We start from the raw sequence: 18,843 nt of genomic DNA, 5'->3' as shown, positions 1-18,843 counted from the left end.
AAAAATATATATTTTTCTTTTTACATATATATGAAATATGACTTTCTGGCTTGCTTTTGCAGCAAGGAAATCTGTTGAGAAGAAAGTTTGACCAATTTTACCATTGTGGAAAGCCCAAGAGCAGACTGCTAAGCTCAAACATGGCTTTAGTTTGAAATATCTAGACATATTTTAAGAACCTTTCACTAACAGCAAGTGCTAGAGCTTTGTCACTTTGCTGCTTTGCTGTAAGAGTCTCTTGTTGACATTTTAACTTCATTGAGAGGACAGGGACAACCTCCTTCTTGAGTAAATGAAAGCCATTTTGGTGAAAATTGGGCATTTTGGCACTTAGGATTGGGCTTAGGGGGCTCCATAAGGGGCCAGTACACATCAGAAAAGATTATATAAATTTTCTCAAAAAACAAGCAGACGAGTTCATGCAGATATGTTTATTGGTAATTCGTGAATACAACCACCTGACTACAGCCTCAGAAGAAGAATATCAGGGGAAAGACTTTTCTGGATGATATGGATGGTTTTCAATACTTAACCATTCTCAAAGTCCTAATTATTGAGTTTACTAGTTCATTATTTTCTCGCTCCCACCAGTGGTGATATGTAGGAATTTTATCTACTTTTTCTCCATGCAGCTTTTTACTTTTGTCCCAAGGCAAGAACCTTAGGTCAAACCTGTGGTCTCAAAATTATCTGGCTTTAGAAGCCCTCTGAAAGATACACCTTTAAATGTGTGCTGAACTTGTCCATCACACTCGAGAACAGGCAGCATATGCTGACTCAGTATTTGATGAAGAAAGTCAACCAGAATTTGGGCATCAATAAAGCAGATGTACAGCCATTTCTCTTCTGAAATGTAGGCAACTTAATGTTAGAAGGGTTGTAGCTCCTGCAGTAAGAAGAAAGTACTTATAGAAGCTAAAAAATACCCATCAGGCTGCTCCTCAAGAGGAACATATGCCTGAGTCAATGACATTCAGTGGTACAGCACCACTGAAGTGAACATGCCTTCTTGTAGACTGAATTAATTTAAAGCAATAGGAAATGCAGTATTCTGTAGAAGCTGTTGACCTCCTGGTGAATTTTTCATGGGCATTTTATTGTTTGTCATCTTTATTAAAGACCTTGGAGATGTGAGATGATGTGAGATGATGTGAGGATCCCAGCTTTTGTCTGAATCAAGCCGTGTACCAACAGGGAACACGCTACTTCACTGGGGAGAAAGTCTGTGAAAACACACCCTGCTCCACTGTGGTTTTTGTTCTGAAAGCCTTTAATGCTTAGGTACTCTCTTAGGAGAAAAACAAGGCATTTCCAGGGAGTCATTTATGCCACCTTAAATAGATGTGTTGGCTTTTCCATACCCATTAGCCCACAGCAAATGACAAGACATCTAATTTTCTGGTGCATGAATAGTTGACTGAAGTGAGTAGAAGTCAGGTCAAGCTCTGAAAGAACCTAGCCCAGATGGCAATTACAAAGAGCTTCATATGTATAATTGAAATTTTATTATTTTTAAGTCCAGATGATAATTCCTGGGGTCCTAAATGATGAGTATTCAGCACTGGCATTTGGCAAAGCTATGTCTGCTTATTTTTATTTCAATTACACGTAAGTCAAAAATAGTCTTGTTTGTATTTCAAGGCACAGCAAAGAGGGAGTATAAATCCCCATAATGTGAGCTTTTCAATGAGGTCTCATTTCAGTTTTCAGTTCATTTTACAAAGTGAATTTACAATAGAAGTGCTGCCAGTGGACATTATGGCCTCAGCGATGGAGAGATAAACCTCTCCTCAGATGGTGCTTTTGGTGTAGAGAAGTGTTTGTGTCAACAAAACAATCCTCAAAAATGTAAAGGACTGCTGCAAAGAGGAAGGGAACAATCAGATCTCCATGCCTCTTGAAGATAGGACAAGAAGTAATGAGTTTAAATTGCAGTAAGAAAGATTCAGGTTAAAACCCTCTTGTGATAAGAGCAGCAATGCAGTGCAAGACACTGCCTGGGGAGGTGGCATCATTTTCAGCACTGAAGGCCTTAAAACCCCAAAGATAAGCATTCTGTCAGGAATGACACAGGTGCCATGGGCCAGGGAAGGGACTGGTGACCTCTGGAAAACCCCTCCAGCCCTTTGAGGTGATGACTTTTCAGGGTTATGCACTTTGGGATGGTCTGCGATGTGAAGCTTTGGGGGAGTTGTGCCTGTTGGAGATTTTCATCTGTGATAGAGGCTCCATGTCGTTAGGTCTGGGGAGGTCTGAAGAATGATAAATGAGTTTGGAGGAAATGAGAAGGAACACACTATCATGCCTGGTTTCAGGAAAAAATAATTTAGGCAAATTGGGTACCATGAACTCCAAGTCTTTCGATGGACCCTCTCCTTGTTTTTCTGATGAACTCTCAGGGTACATCACTGTCCAGCTTTCTTGCTGGCCACAGATATCCCTGAGTAAAAAAGTAGGAGAGTTGGAGTGTTTCATTTGCACCATTCAGCAAAGCAGGAGATTGCCAAAACCTTGAGGGGAGGGAAAAAGGGATGGGCATGGGGAGAAATGCAATGGAAGGAGAAAGGAGATTGAAGTATCAGGAGCCTTTAGAGGGCAGTAAGAATCCTTGGAGGGGAAAAACAAAAAAAAGGAAAAAAAAGAAGGCTGTAGTGGATGAGAGATGGAACAGGGTGTTAAAGGGGGAGCTGAAATGAAATGTTTCAGGATTTTGGTTGACAAACCTCCTGACCACACTGAACTTCCCAGGTATTGTTTATTCCTGACGGGTTTCTGATAATGCCCATGAACAGAGCTTTTGCTGATAAGCTCAAGTGAATAGTAGTGGTATGATAAATATGTTTCTACTTGCCCCCTGCCAAGATATTAGTGGAAATTTGGTGTTGTCTGTCTTTTAAACTCAGGATGGAATGGTCTGCTTTTTTGGTATAAATATAAGGAGTCAGTAAAACAAATGAAACCCAAAAATCTTGAAATGCTACCAAGCGCTTTCCTGCACCATTAAATGGTTCCTCCCTGAGGAAAGAAACAGATTCCTGGTCCCAGTATGTAAATTTGTGTGTGTGTGTTCATCCGTGTTTGTGTGTTGTGCAGGCACCATACCTGGGGTGCATGGAACCTGAAGGAAGAGGTGGAAGCAATGGGATGAGCCCATGCGCCCACTGCTCCGGAGGCTGCTGTCACCACCACAGTCTCACTCTCAGTGACAACTTTCTTGAGAAAACTTTGACTCCCAGGCAAGCTGGGAATTTGCTCCACATGAGCAAATCATGTCTGAATTTTGCCTCTTCACACCGCAAGGAAAACTCCCAATTTTATTTGCCAGGTGTTTCTCAAGGCAGTATCTCCTACCCTTTCAAAAGATTCTCCTACATCATCATTCATTAAACATTTGCTGTACGGTAATTCCATTGTGCCATTGTATTGCAGCTTTCTGTGTTTAGTTGCTCATAGTAAAATTGCTTTTACTATGAGACTAATATGACTGCACGGGGCAGATTAATGTGCTGCTGCACATAAACGCTTGCCTTGCCAACTGCTCCTAGTTAGTTGGTTTGAGTGTAAACCATGGGTGAGATTTGAAGTGAGGAGGCATACAAATCTAAAGCCAGGATCTAACATGATATTAGCTGCTTTGCTAGCTTATCCATGGGTCCCCACTTCCCAAGTATGTTACATATAATTACTACATTGCATTTTTAATTTTGTTTGTTCTCCTCCTTGCAGTGCCCATTTCTTATGTTTCTTCTTCACTGTATATAGTACCCCAGCAACATCCACATTTATAATTACAGAAGATAAAGTTATAATATTCCTGAGGCAAAACTGCATTTTAACAACTGTGCTAATGTGGAAAACAACTTGTGCAGAATAAATATGCCCTACAATTAGTGGTATGCCGACATTTTTCATGGTTACCTTACATATAAATAAACTCAAGCCACTGACATTTTTCCTAAGGGCTTTTATCTCTGCAGCCCCAAAACTGCAGACAGATTTGTTGTAAGTAACACTATCACCATAATAAGTTTGAAAGCCCATTATTTTTTTAAAAATTCATCTGCTTTTACATCTGCATAGCTCGGGGCTGGGCTGGTGGGTCTGATATTGTCTTGTCTGATGAACCATGGGTGCGTCCTGGGCTCCCCAAAGCCTATCATTTGGCTGAGGCTAACAGGAGGTGACTGGGCAAAGCCGTTTCACCTGAGGGTGGGCCAGGTCACAGGTCACTTGTAATAGCTCCTCCATGCATCTCCAGACCTGTAAATGAGACCAGAGCCTGACTCACTCTACTACACTTTCTTTGTCTTAGACGGATGCTCTAATCAAACAAATTACCTAGCCCGTGATCACAGCCACTGAGCCAGAGATGGTTTTGCAGACGCTTGTCTGGAGCCCTCCAAGCCCCCTCGACCGTGCAGCACCGCTTAAAAGAATGGGCTAATGTTTTTCACCAAAGGTAATAAAAAGATTGCAGTTACTTGGCTAAGCTGGCCTCGGAAAAAAATCCCCAGAGACACCATGGGACACAGTTTGACACACGCAGCACAGCAAAGGGCACGTATAGGAAGTAACGATGGCTCTGGCTTCCCCCAGTGTGGGGGTACACATGCTATGGCTCTATGGACCCAGTGCATCTCCATAAAGCCTAAATGCTACAACAGTAAGGGAGTAGGTGCACCTTACCTCTGGGTAGGATTACTCTCTGCTTGGGGTTTTATTTTCTTTTTTTTAAAGGGGAAAAAGACTGAGATGGGCAAAAATCCCATGGGAAGAAGGTGAGCCCAACCATAAATAACTGGGCTCATCCAGCACCAATAAAGAAAAGCATACAGGCGTGGCTTGTTTATTGTAAAAATCAGCCTTAGGCAAAGGATTTAAAACTGATCAGCCTGCTACAAACATTTTATATTAGTCTTGTATTTATTTATTGCACAGTCCTTTAGTTTTATTTATTGACTGTCATTTCCTACTGTACTGCAGGCAGTGCTGTCACTGTATATTCTTAAAACTTTCACAATAAATTGTAAACATTAAAAAAATCCCAGCCATCCCATATTTTTATCCTGCATTTTCCAGATATTTTGGCTTTTGTTGAAGTAATGTCAGTTGTTTACTTGATTCTGACTCAAAGAGAAAAAGCAAACCACCACCCTAGGTACTTTCTAGTTTCAGATGTTTTGTGTGATTGTAAAAGAGAAAGAAACCAGTTTTGACTGAGAGAATGAGCTACTGCAAACAATCTGTTGCTAATATAGTCTAATTGCTAGTGATATTTTGAGAAAACAATTAAATTGGAAGTGGGGTTACTTTGGTGTTTATTGTCTGTGACAGCTTCTTTTGGAAACAGGCTCAAGGGCTGCCGAACTGAGGCTGTGATGATGTGTGAATAATACTTATCATCAATACAGAGCCAGCCAGCAAAGCAGAGAATTACAAAATGGGCAAACTCACCTGTTAGACATGTCAGGATGGGCAGGGAGCTGTTACATGGTCACAGGTGAGTCTTTCCACTTACCCGTATTTGCACCCTGCAGAATCAACGTCCTTTTTGGCACTAGGAATTGGGGGGGAAGATGCTTCAGTGCCTCCTGGGTTTGAGCTAAAAAGTCTGTATAAATTTGGTTGTTGGAGGGAAAGGTACCATATACTAGCAGAAATACATTTGAACCATGAGTCTAACAGCTCAGGGAAAAAGTCTGGGCAAAATTCCCATGGATTTTCCCACATCCAGGTTTTCACTGCCAGTTGTCACTGTGATTAGTTCAAGGTGTAAACAGACGTGCCCTCTGCAAGCAGATGTGCTAAGAGATTGTCACCCACCACCAGGCCTTCTTCTTCAGTACCCTCTGGTGGGAAACATCCCCTGTCCCTCCCCACCAGCAAAGCTGCTCACCTGGGTCCATCCAGCCCCATTTTGAACACCTCCTGGCAATGCTCCAAAGACTTCTGAGATGAAGCCATTCCTGTGCAACCTCCACCTGATGGGCTGAAGAAGCTGAGTGGGCATAAAAAGGTTGCCTTGAGGCTACCAAAATGCTGTGAAGACTTTGTATAAGCCAGTGATATGGTTGGGTCAGCAGTATTTAATTGAGTTCTTGTCATGCCATGACATACAAGCTACCACAGAAAAGGCATTAAAGAGAGATGGTAATTTTCAGTTCAAAGAGGTCAGATCTCTGGAAATATGCGACACTGTAAAATGGTTACAATGGTTCAGTTACTGAACTTGGTACCACTGGAAGAAGTCATCAGCAGCCCCATCCCGAACCATCCTGGCCTTCAGCAAGTGCTGAGTGTGTGTTGCTGCTCCTCAGTGTCGAGAAGTCCAGGCATGGCAGAGAGGACTACTTAACCCCATCTATGTATTGGTTGGTGAGTTGCAGTTTGCAAGCTTTTCTACTGTGGCAGTAAGTCTAGGAAACACTTCTTTATATCTCCTATGAGAACACTAGTGCTCACAGTATCTTCCGGCTCCAGAAGCCAGAGATTTAGGAAAAGCATCAACTGCCATCTAAGTGGGAACAAAATCAAGTGAAGGGTTTTGACAGTGAGAGTCAGTGTCTCAGGAGCTCTCTCATTTTTGTCCTCTCTGCAGAACTGCTTGCATCAAGACCTTAAAACCCCTCTATAAAAGCTGTTTGTGTGAGAGCAGATGGTATTTCATTGTCTTTTGCTACTGATCTTGAATTATCAGCCTTTATAATGAAAATGCCAATTCAGCCTTGACTGTTCTGCTATAACTCTACCAGGACCACTATAATGCACACACCATATATACTGAATATTTATTATGGTACTGTGCATATTATTTATTGTATATGCAGCATATTTTGTAGGTGAAAAATGATACCTTATCTAAGTCAATGAGCATAACCCGGAAAAATATAGCAGAGTAATCATGTGATTCATAATTGACATCTGCTCTCCAAAGACTTCGACAGAATCTGAATTTTCAGCATGCACTGGAAATGCTCTTCTGTTTGCTGGTCTGGGCATAACCATGCCACTGCTCTCTCCAGCAGCTCCATCAGTCTTCTGTATTTCCATAATTCCCTGGGTGCATGGAAAAGCTGGGCCAGGCACATGCTGAAAATATTTCAAGAAGTTGCAAAAAAGTGCTGATGTTTTTCAGTGTCCAGAAATAAGACAAGGAAGCGGGTTTTTTCTGTCCAAATGCTAATGAAGACCAGCCTGTGCTCATCCTCAGGGTTTTCATAGATTCACAGTGGGATTTTATGCGTACATGTGTTTTCACGTATATAAGAGTGAATCTTCTGCTCTGATTTCACCACTCTGTTGGATATCACCACACAGCCTGGATGTGGCCAGACCAGCGAAACCTCTGCAGCCTCACTCCCCTCCAGCACTGACTCTTTGGTTCAATCCTATTGTAAACCCCCATTTCATGAATGTGCTTTTTCTGAAACAGCATACAGGTTCCTTGCATGTACTTGGAACAAATTGCTGAGAAAAGAGGAACTGGGGTGTGGTGGTCAATGGTTTTTGTCACTTTTTTGTCACTGATCTTTCTGGTCATGAGAGGCTCATGGGGCAATGGGTGATCTAGCTGCATTCAGGTGCTTTTAATATGTTGTCTCATCAGCCTTATTATTAACCAGATTTCCAGACTTAATGTATCAATGGGATACACAGGCATCAGTGAACAACTCCCCAGAGGAGAGGAGGGATGCGGAAAAATCCACAGAAATTACATATTAGGTAAAGTCATATCTGATCTACAGAGACTTGACTGAGTTTATGGAGAATAGAAGGGCAGTGAAGCTGGAATTTGAGAAGTGGAGTTGTGTGAAGCCCCTCAGTTCAACAAGCACCACATCTTGGGAAGTTTTCCTTTTGCCATCTTAATTTTTCCTGCTTTTGTGGATTCTTTAGTGTCTGCTACTCCAGCTGGGAGAAATCTAGAGGCGTCCCAGCCCTTTGCAGCCTGGCTGCAATATGGCATCCTTGCACAGTGGGAGGGAGGGTGAGGCAGGAGAGGAGAGGATGAGGAAGGGTTTATCAGAATAAACAACAACAGGGACATAGCAAGAGTTTTCGAACAAGCATCCAAATCACATTATCAATGGCATCTAGAGACCAGCTCACGTCTTTCTTGGCATTGCTCTCGCTCCAGGAACGTGGCCAAACTTGTCTCAGTATTTGAGCTAGTCTTCCTTGTCAATGACTCTTTTTTTTTTGGACAGATACGGCTCTGTTCATATCACACTTAAAAGCAATAGGTGAAGAGAGCAGAGGCTTCACCTCTTTCATATGCAAAAGACAACAAATTTTATGTATATATGAGGGGAGCTAATCCTGCTCTCACTGAAGCCTTTTGGAAGATTCCCAGTGACATTGCAGAGACTTTGAATTATGGCCAGCTTTTGCTTTTATTTTTTTTTTTCTTTCCCTCTTGCAAGATGTCTGGAATAAATATTTTAATTCAAAATGGCACTGCGGTGCCTTGCAGTGCTGCAGGCTGGGACCCTGTCCCCAGCAGCCTCCGGCACTTTTCCCAGCAGTGAGGCATGCAGCCGGAGCATGGCCCTTCGGCAAGCACAGCCGCAACGGGGAGGTGCCAAAACATCACAGAGCAAGGCCATCATCAACTAGCAGGCAGGCTATTTTGTACATTCAAAACTCACAAAAATATATATAGTTCAGTTGGCTCAGTGAGCTGCTGAGGAGCCTATATGCTGCTTGCAATGTGTCCGCTATGGAATAAGACATAGGAAGTCACTTTAGAGATAATTTTAAAATATTTCAGGTCCTCTGGGTATGCCAGATCAATGGCAATAAAGCCAGCAATCTGTGCTTTATACCAAATAATCAGACCTGGTTTGGTTATGCTGCCCTTGCCTCAGGAGAAGTTGGCAGCCAGGCAGAGAGGATGATGGCTTTACGGAGAGCAGAAGAGGAATAAGGCTTGTGAATAGTGCCTGCAAAAAAAAACCCTCTTTAAAAATTTGTTGAATTTTAATGAAAGCAGCTCATAGTGTATAAGAGGGACAATGCTGTTATGTAGCAGTGGTCTTGCTTGCATGTCTAGCCTGGGAGCTGTTGTGAAGGCTCGTAGTCTGTATCATGGGACTCAGTGCACCTTGGAACAGTGCTGGAGTAGTCAGTCATTTTATACACCCAGCATGTGTCCATACATATGGATAGGTAGAGACATGCACGTACATTTATATATATGTTTGTGTAAATCTGTATATACATATATGCATATATGCATATATGTGTACATATATATTTATACACACACCATATTATTGAATATACATGCATGCATACATATGTATATCTGCTTAGGCTTCTATGCATTTTTTATGAGAAAAACAAAGCATAAGAAAAAAACCTAATTATTTAGATAACTAACAAAATATAATAATTATACACATTTAAATACATCGTGAGCCTTTGCATGTATACATATGTATAGGTGAAACAGTTTCACGGATATTTTACCTTTTCACATAATATAGGATGAACCAGATTACATAGTGATCATAGTGGATAATTGCTACAAAGCAAATTAGAGCAACCAAGTTATCCTCCTCATATATGGGTCAATTTAAAGAGATAGTGTCAGTCATGTTGTGACCAGCCTCCCCAAGAGGAGTTCTGCACTTGGAAATGTCCTTAGAGAGATGGTCTTTGGCTTTGAAAAGTGTCTGGGCTGCCTTGGTGGGGTGGTGCAGCCAGCACCCAACACCCCCAGCACCACTCACACTCCAGCTCTCCAACAGTGAGTGTGGTTTCAACATGTGCACATCAGCTTTAGGAATGTCTAGAAGTTTAACAATGAATCATCAATTCCTAATGGTCCTACCTCCTCAATGCTTCTACTCCACTTATTATCACATCATTTAAGCATCCTAGGATGGTACTAGGAAACATCAGTCTCTGACCAAAAGAATCTGAAGTGCAGCATTAAGTTTCTTCTCAGGGATACTTAGTCTTGATGACTGTCTTCCAGGTAAAGCAGAAAGAGATTGTCTTCTCCTGCCAAAAGGGGTAGAGCAATATTTGTCCTGATTTCTGGTGGCAGTTGTTGGCATGCTGCTTGGAGTGGCTGGTACCCTGCTTACATGAATTCTATTCAAGAAAAGAAACATGATACTGGGTGGAAAAATAATAATGAGAAAATTGATAGCATTTCTGAAAGTCAAACAAGCATCTCTGACTTCACTGTGTCACCTGGCTAATGCTGAAAGCTCATGCTGAGCCTGATTTTCACAGGGATAAACCCAAACCACCAAACGTGGCTGATGCAAGCAAGTCACAGTGATAGCCAGGCGGTAGGTTTTGCCAAAGCGCAGCTTAGACAGATGCGCCTGCCGCCAAAAAAATGAAAAGCAGAGATCACTTCAATGTCTTACAGGGTCAAAAAGAATGAAAAGGAGTGGTTTGTTATTAGGGATAAAAATTGGTTTGGGCTTCTCGGGAAACAGCATGATTCTCCTTCCCTGTGGTACTCAGTTCTTCCAGCATGTGCCCACAGGTGCTGTGAGTTGTGGGGTCTCAGCTGCAAGGATTCCTTCACCAGAGGAACTCTCCTGGGCACAGGAAAATTTCCTTTTCCCCTTACTTCTGGTGTTTGAGGTCTTAATTTGTAAACCCCTTGCTTTTGAGCAAGAGAATAGCACAGTCCTGTGAGAGTGAAGTGGGATGCCCATCCCTGTGGATGGGACTGGAGAGGGATCAGCAGGCCATTTCCCAATGCTTTTCAGATGCCCTCATTGAATGAGGGTGTGGGGGGAAATCCTGGAGATGTCAGAAATGCCAACAGTGAAGGAAAGAAAGAACGAAGGAAAAAGCACACTCACATCTGCAGCTGATTTAGCCATATAAATAAATGGTAGGTTCCTCTGGCACTCCCAGCACAAATAATTAAATGGTGCATTTGGGTTCTAGGACACCAAAATACAGAGGGATATGAGAGAGAGTGACATGTATGTATTTGTCCCAAATCATATGTTTATCTTTTTTCCCTCTATGCAATTAAAAATTCATTAATAACCATATGACTAAAATAAAAGCAGGGTAGCGGGGCTGGACTGGGCTGTGCATCAGACTGCATGCGCAGGGAGCTGGGGGCTGCTGTGCCTGGAGTGAGACCGGGGCTCTGGTTTTATTTAGGGCCACGCCTCGGCAGCTTTAAGACAGCACAATGCAATTACTCTGACCACAAAATGTTCTGCAAGAGCCTGATGGTCCCTGATGCAACCAGGAAGGGAGATGATGGGAGCAGTCCAGCCTTGCCAAAGCCTCTGCAGTGGGGCTGTCAGCAGTCATCTCCCTTCTCAGGCAGCCCCTAGATGTTAAGGTGAGCTTAACTTCATATATATCTGCCAGACCCAGGGACTCATTTCCTGTAACTACCTGCTTTTTTCCTATGTAGGTGTACAGCTGAGGATGTGTGAGATGGATGCTGGCTTCCAGAGCTTGAAAAATGTTCTTTCCTCCTCTTAAAAAATCTTTGCCAATGCTGGGAATCTGCTGCCTCTGTTCAGGTGAAGCTCCCTTGGCACTTTTTCTTAGGAGCAATGAAGACATCAAGCCTTATATGGATTCCATTATTATTTTGTTTTATTGTGTTGTCATTTTATGAGGGACTTGAGGCCCACAGGGAGCAGGAAGGCGCTACCAACTAAACCAGGGTGGGGAGCGGAGGAGACATGTCGAGGCAGCCTGGTATCAGGGAATGATTTCATCCAGAGCCCTATTGTGGCAGGGAAACAATTCCCGTTTACCAACAGGCCCACTATTGTGCTGCTGGTGCCAGAGGAAATCTGTGGCTGAGCAGGGTTGCACAATTGCCAGTGTCATCCCTGCCAGACCCCTGGGCTCCATGGAGCTGGGACAGCAGGCAGGGCTTAGCATGGCATGTGGGTATCAACAGACCTTGGTGAGGCAGCCTGAACCTGGCCACACAGCCATAGGCTGTTATTATTTTGCTGTGAGAATCAGAGGACTGATCCACGCTGATACACCCCCTCCTACTTGCTTCCCTGCCCTCTTGCATCAGTTTGGGGGGTCCTTGGGCCAATCAAATGTGTGACCATACAAGCAGTGTTAAGGGTGCTGCATGGTGTCCAAGCAAGAGAAGGGTGAGTCAGCTTATACCATCCTTTTATTATTTTTAAACCTGGACTCCATGTAGGTAATGTTAATAGCAAACCAGAGTGGGATTTGTGAGTTAAGACGACAAGTGTTGTTGAAGTGTTTCAATCTCCTTATCTCTTTCCCAGACTTCTTCATCCAGAATTTAGATCATCTAAATGCAAAGCCCCGTGCCTCTGGCTTCCTCTTCTTCTCCTTTCAGTTCGTTTGCTTTTAAAATGGACATTCAATTTTTACCTGTGGAGTAGGGATGGAGCAGCTTTGAATGGAATGAAGAGATAAATGCTAATCTGATTTGCACATCCTCTGCCAGCACCTCTGGCAACTCCTGCTTGCAACTCCACTGCCAGCACCTCTGAACTGAACCCTCATAACCCCCTAAGCAAGAAACACTGTGTGTCTGGACAAGGAATCCACACCAAGTCACTATCCATGAATGGACACAAAGTCTCAAATACTCAGAGAAGTTTGGAGGGTCAAAAACTCCTTGTTTTTTCTTGCTTCCTAGACAGCACACAGCACAGCTACACATTGGCTGTGCGGCCATGGCAGCTCCTGAGATGTCTAGGCTAGGGTTTAAGGGATAACTAGGCATAACTTTGAGTTTTACAGATGTGTCCATTCTCACATGGCTACAGCTCACACAGCTACATGAGCTAATTTTCATGAAGTGTTTTGGGGGCTGCCAGCAATGCAGATCCTGTATAGAACAAGCGATGGCAGAGATCTAGGATTCACCTGCATCTCAGGAGGGTTTCATTGCACGCCCTGAGTTCCCACAGCTCTATGTACCCAGGCTTGAAGCTACTTCAGGTATGTCCCTGGTTCATCATCAAGCATCAAGGTTCTCCAGTTCCTGCAGCACATAGATCTGGTTGTTTGTTTTCCTCCACCTTCTTCAACTACCCTGTTTTCTCATGGGGGGCAGCCCTTAGGGTTATGATTACTGGTCCCAGTAGTCAGTGTTGGAAGATACCCCAAAAGTCAGTGCTGGAAGATAACAAATGACCTGATTTTTCACATCTTCTTTGAAAACTTGGAAACAGATCTACACACAAGCTCAGCTGGGCTGCTGCAATACTAACCTACCCCTTAGGACTTCTCTGCATGAAAAGAGACTGGGACAACCCTGAGAGAACAAAACAGTCAAAAATGGTTTTAATTTACTTCCCTGTATGGCGTGTGTTCACCAAGCAGGGACTGGGAGCAGCGTCCAAGCCTAATTTTTGTTTCTCCATAAGGGCATTTAGAGAAGCATCTGAGCGGAGGGACACATACTCCTGTGGTGTCATGTCAGAATTTCTGCAAAACCATGTAATTTGTGCACGTGTGCAACCTTGTATTTTGTTTTGGGGTTGTCTTTTTTTTATTTTCTGTCACAGACTGCTGGCAGATAACATACTATTCTCTCAGCCTGGTATGAGTGTACAGTGAGCCATTCCCAGCCAGTTGGAGCTTTTCCACAAGATGGTACTTAGCCCAGTCTGTAATTGAAACAGGGCATGGATGCTCCTGGGGAAGGCAAACATCAGCCAAAAAACCAGGCCGTGATAGTCAAAGATATTTAGTATACAAATAAGAAGATGTTTCATAAATATCTTATAAAAACAGTAATTTACTTCCCAATATTTCAGCAGAATATCTAAATGCAAACAGCAGATGTATTTTGGAAGGATGAGACAAATGTTTAGCAAAATTAAAGTTATTCATGTGCAGTCACACAGGGAATATTTGCATGATATTTTACTAATTGCTCTAAAATCTGAATTGTAGCAAATAAACAAACTGGGGGAAAAAATAAATCAGCAGAAAGATTAGCCCCAGGCCTGTCTTTTTAAGTTCTCTGAGTCTTTCTTCAATAACCCTTTTTCTCTGGTGTCCTGGGGTACCTCCTGAGTCTCCTCATCAGTCTTCTCAGTCCTGTTCCCTTTTGCAGATTTTTGTTTTTCCCCGATGGGATTTCTTCTGAGAGGGCTTTGCTTTTCTTCTTCCTTTGGAGTCCAAGCACTCTCCCCTGGTCTGCAGATCTGCCTGGTCCTGTTTCTTATTGCTTGACTGGAGTCAACAAGACCAATTTCCCATGGTCAAATTTTCGTCATCATTTTGGGAAAGTACTTTGCTATTGTATCAAGCTCAGGGATTGCCCCAAATAGGATTAGCCATACAGAAAAACCCAACACAAAAGGAGTAGATGCTTTTATATTGGCCAGGAATTCAGACTTTGGTTACTTTAACCTTCTCTTACAAGTTTCAAGTTACAGCAGCAAGGATCGAATTGTAGTTGCTGATTGTTATGACATTATTTTTTGTCAGGTCTATTTATTTGCTCTCCCGGAAAAGAGAATGTATTTCGAGATGTCAAAATATTTTGTTCGCCTTCATTTCATTGTAAGAGGAGCCTTAGGTGAGGTAAGAAAAATGTATGTTTATCAAAATGTTGGTGCACAGTAGATGGTTACATGCTTGTATATGTTTCATCCACCCAAAGGAATGGTGAGGGTACAAAAAATCAAGCAGTAGGAATTTAGCAAAGGTCAGAATTAAACTGATATGTCTTACATAGAAGTCACATTGACTGCAGGAGGAAGTGGGCTGCAGCACTGGAAACAGAAGTCCTTGGTTTCACACTACAGCTGCTTTTTACCCAAGGTGTTGGAGTTTCTTACAACAGTGAGCATCTCTTACCACCCTTCTGTCCAGACATGTAGGTGGGTAGGAAATGCACCTTTTACACATGACTTCTATGGCAAAAGGAATTTTTTTAGCCTCTGAGTCTTTAAGATGCAAAATCACATTGTAAATCATGTCCCTAACACTAAAAATTCTCCCTGTTCCATTCTGGAATCTGAAGGAGAGTCTGTGAGCCTTTGAGGGAGTCCAGCCCGATGTGGGGTGCACATCTTCTCTTAGCTCACATAGCAAGCATTTTCAGGATCCTGCTCTTCATGCTGGCCAGTATTTTCATTTTAATCTCATTTTCCTTATGGTTGTGAGGTGCAGGTGGATGGGGATGCTGAGCTAAATGCACAGGTAGGTGCTAAGAAGTAATATAAGTTGTACATCTCAGTCCTCCGAGGTTTTGTTAAAGTACTTCTGTAGGGTCAGTTGGTAACTTCTTCTCTAATCTGATATTTTATTTTTTTTTATTTGGAACAACAAAATTAATACAAAAGTCTATGGGTATCTGTTACCTGACTAAATAGGAAAAACAAAGGGGAGAACAGGGCATTACTGTCGCTATTTTTTTTTTTTTTTAAAGGATGAGATTTCCAATCATTCATGAAGTTTACACTTTGAACTCATTAAAGTCTTTCTTTAGCTTCTCCCATCCGCAGGTCATTGCAGGAATATGTAAAAAGGAAATGTTTTATTTTAACAGAGTCAAGCAAAGTACATGAAACACACACTTGTCACTGCATAACACTCCTTAAGTTAAATCACAGAACCAAAGAGAACTTTTTTTCCTGCCTCGGTTTTTTACTTCATTGAAAAGAGCTCAAAGTATAATATTCTTTCAGGAAGCTTAAATTGTATTACTGGAAGTAATAGCAATCTCCTAAGCAAAATCCCACAGGACTCATGCCACTCTGCTTTCTAAAAAGCTGCATTCAAGCACATCCAGCGTTGCCTCTTTCCTGAACACTGCTCTCGAGGTTGTGTGCAGGGAGCTTTGGATAATGCCAAAGCAACTGGATATTTTTGCATTGGGATCTTCCAGGTGTTTCAGTCTTTATGGCAGTCCAGGATCTTGGGAGAAGCTGTGAGAGTCCTGCCCAACCATCCTAACTTTGGTCCTGCTTCTTGCTGTTTAATATGCATGTGTAACTTCCATGAATGTAAATAAAAGTTATGTACATGCATAGAGAGGGAAATAGATGCATTTATCTTGGCTCAAGACAAGCAGCATCTCCCCAGGGAGCTACTTAGGAGGTTATTGAAGAGACAACAGCAAAGTGGAGTGGGTTGTACCTTTCTACATATGTGTTGTAGAAATTATTGGCATGTTGCTGATGTTTATGGCTAACAAATAGTTTATTTCTAGGCTAAGAAACATTCCAATGTAAATGCTCAACTGGCAGCTAGCTGGAAGTTTGCCACTTGAAGTTAAAAGGCCCGTGACCAATGGTGTCAGATTAACATTTCCAAGTTGGACAATGTACAAATGGTGTTCTTGGACTGAAATAGAAATAGATGAAAGTGGTCTACTGCAGTGCAAATAACAAACTGGCAACCAGCTGGTCATTGGAAAGAGAATATGCTATGGGAATATGCTTTCTGCAGAAATACTTTATTTTGGAGATAAGTATCAACAATAGGAAGATGAGGCTTGTTTAACAAGAACCATATGGTCTCATCCTGCTTTTATTTCACTCAGTGGCAAAGCCCTGATTGTCTTTTGTAGGTGCGGAATGGGGATTACTGCTAATAAACAAGAAGTACAACAAGCTGTCTGATCCATTGTTGCCCTTCAAGAGTTATAAACAGGTTATTTTTAATGCACATGCTGATATTTCAGGAGACAATAACTGAAAGGAAGCAGAACTGAAGGTGCTTGCTGAAAAACCGTTACTTCTGACAAAATAAGCCAAGACAAAGAACCATTCAAGACAAAGTTATCAAACTGTGTGAAACCAATACAGCAACATTTCCAAACTGGTAAGTGGAGAAGTAGTGGATGGGTTCATTCAAAAGAAAAAGCAGTTTGAATTTTTGTGGAGAGAAAACAATAGCCTGTAAAAAATAACTTATGAGCAAAAGGGGAATACGGCAGGGACCTCGCTGAGGTTTAAGTAACTACACAATTTAGTCTGTTAGCAATGCAATTAAAGATAACAGAATTTAGCATTGCAGTTTTGGTATAGCCACAAAATTGATTTGTGCTACGGAAAGGAAAGGGAAAGGGAAAGGGAAAGGGAAGGGAAGGGAAGGGAAGGGAAGGGAAGGGAAGGGAAGGGAAGGGAAGGGAAGGGAAGGGAAGGGAAGGGAAGGGAAGGGAAGGGAAGGGAAGGGAAGGGAAGGGAAGGGAAGGGAAGGGAAGGGAAGGGAAGGGAAGGGAAGGGAAGGGAAGGGAAGGGAAGGGAAGGGAAGGGAAGGGAAGGGAAGGGAAGGGAAGGGAAGGGAAGGGAAGGGAAGGGAAGGGAAGGGAAGGGAAGGGAAGGGAAGGGAAGGGAAGGGAAGGGAAGGGAAGGGAAGGGAAGGGAAGGGAAGGGAAGGGAAGGGAAGGGAAGGGAAGGGAAGGGAAGGGAAGGGAAGGGAAGGGAAGGGAAGGGAAGGGAAGGGAAGGGAAGGGAAGGGAAGGGAAGGGAAGGGAAGGGAAGGGAAGGGAAGGGAAGGGAAGGGAAGGGAAGGGAAAGGGAAAGGGAAAGGGAAATGCAGCCTCAGTGGAAAATCCTGCTTTGGGAACTTTTCAAGGATGTAAAACATTGTCTAGAATTGTTTACTTTTATGGGTAGGAAGTAAAAAATAAGTAAGAGTGGAAATGGCATTCTTACCATAGCTGGAAGGTCGCATTAAAATCAATAAAAGTCAGCACTGCAAACTCATTTTTTAAACTGGTTGTGTTTTGTTGCTGGTTTGTTGGTTTGGGTTGTTTTTACAATGGCCAAGGTTTTTTATTTTGATCTCAAAAAGACAGCAAGTAGGAAACTACTAATTATCAAGAAAATATAAAGATTTGAACATGAGAAATATAGATCATGTATGCAGAGGCTCACATCTCCTTTGAGTGTAAGTACTCAATCCCACTGATTTCCATGTGTCTGAATACAATTTATAACAATCAGGGATATCAAAATTATGTTACATATTGAGATACATCATATTACTAACTCTGGTGGTTTTTGCTCACAAACTTCCTTTTTCTTCTCTTCTTGCTTTAAAGTATAGAAAATAGAGGAAGCATAAAGAAATAATACAGAACCTGAAGCATGTGAGGATTCAGATGTTCGGTTTGACTGTCTTAGTTAATCTCCACTTTTAACTTTGAACACCCCTTCCCTACGACTCCCTTGGCTTTAGACTGATGTCAAAACAGCCTTAAACCATTTCTGTTGGTTTTCTGGGCTCCTGATGCCCACCTCAACCCCTCCATCTGAAAAACGTCAAATCCCCAGCACAAATTACTGCAATTTGAAAGTAGTTTCAAGGCAGCCCAACGATGAGGGCAATCCCACACTATCTGGTTGTGTTTGTGATGGAAATACATGACAAGTGTGGTCCTTATCCAAAGCTCTTCAAAGTGCTGGGGTGTTTCTCCCGCATGACTTGGCAAGTTGTTCACAGGTGGGTCCTGGTGGAACAGGACTTCAGATGCCAACACTTTCAGGATTCAGTTTTTCCAAGTTACCAGCAGCTCTCTAATAAAAGGGAATCAAACAGAACGTAGGTTCAGTGTCCATTTATAGGACCACTAGTAATTTGGCAATGTTACCAATAAATAAACACCCACACTTCCCTAAAGACTGGGACTGCATTGCCCCACTGTACAGCTCCCCCAAAGCTGAGGAGAACCCTCTGATTTTATCTCTCCCTTGCTTTTCTTTTCCCCAAGCAGCGGGGATAGCTGAAGAAGCCCGTCATCGTTTTATTGCTGTTTCTAATAAACACATATGGTGATGCCTATAACAAGAACAACAACGAGTTGCTATTGTTCAGCACACGGCCATATGTGGGCTGTCCAGCGGCTCGGCAGCTGCATCATGAGGGCTCAGGAAT

The 18,843-nt window shown here is 42.5% G+C and overlaps 2 long non-coding RNA genes across 10 annotated transcripts in view; one reads left to right on the top strand and one right to left on the bottom strand.

The window, feature by feature from the left end:
* The window catches only part of LOC108447221, a 158,772-nt gene that overhangs the window by 132,707 nt on the left and 7,222 nt on the right, over positions 1-18,843 (top strand). For both annotated transcript variants that reach the window (XR_001862657.1, XR_001862656.1), the window contains exon 7: positions 14,443-14,538. This is a non-coding gene — a long non-coding RNA (uncharacterized LOC108447221). The remainder of the gene's footprint in view (positions 1-14,442; positions 14,539-18,843) is intronic.
* Positions 17,449-18,843, bottom strand: part of LOC108447220 — a 35,891-nt gene continuing 34,496 nt past the window's right edge. For all 8 annotated transcript variants that reach the window (XR_001862655.1, XR_001862648.1, XR_001862654.1 and 5 more), the window contains one exon: positions 17,449-18,485. This is a non-coding gene — a long non-coding RNA (uncharacterized LOC108447220). The remainder of the gene's footprint in view (positions 18,486-18,843) is intronic.

This window comes from Corvus brachyrhynchos, unplaced genomic scaffold (genome assembly GCF_000691975.1).
Source record: "Corvus brachyrhynchos isolate BGI_N302 unplaced genomic scaffold, ASM69197v1 scaffold416, whole genome shotgun sequence".
In the NCBI taxonomy this organism is placed as follows: Eukaryota; Metazoa; Chordata; class Aves; order Passeriformes; family Corvidae; genus Corvus; species Corvus brachyrhynchos.
The sequence above is the reverse complement of the archived record's forward strand: the minus strand, read 5'-3'. Positions and strand labels throughout refer to the sequence as shown.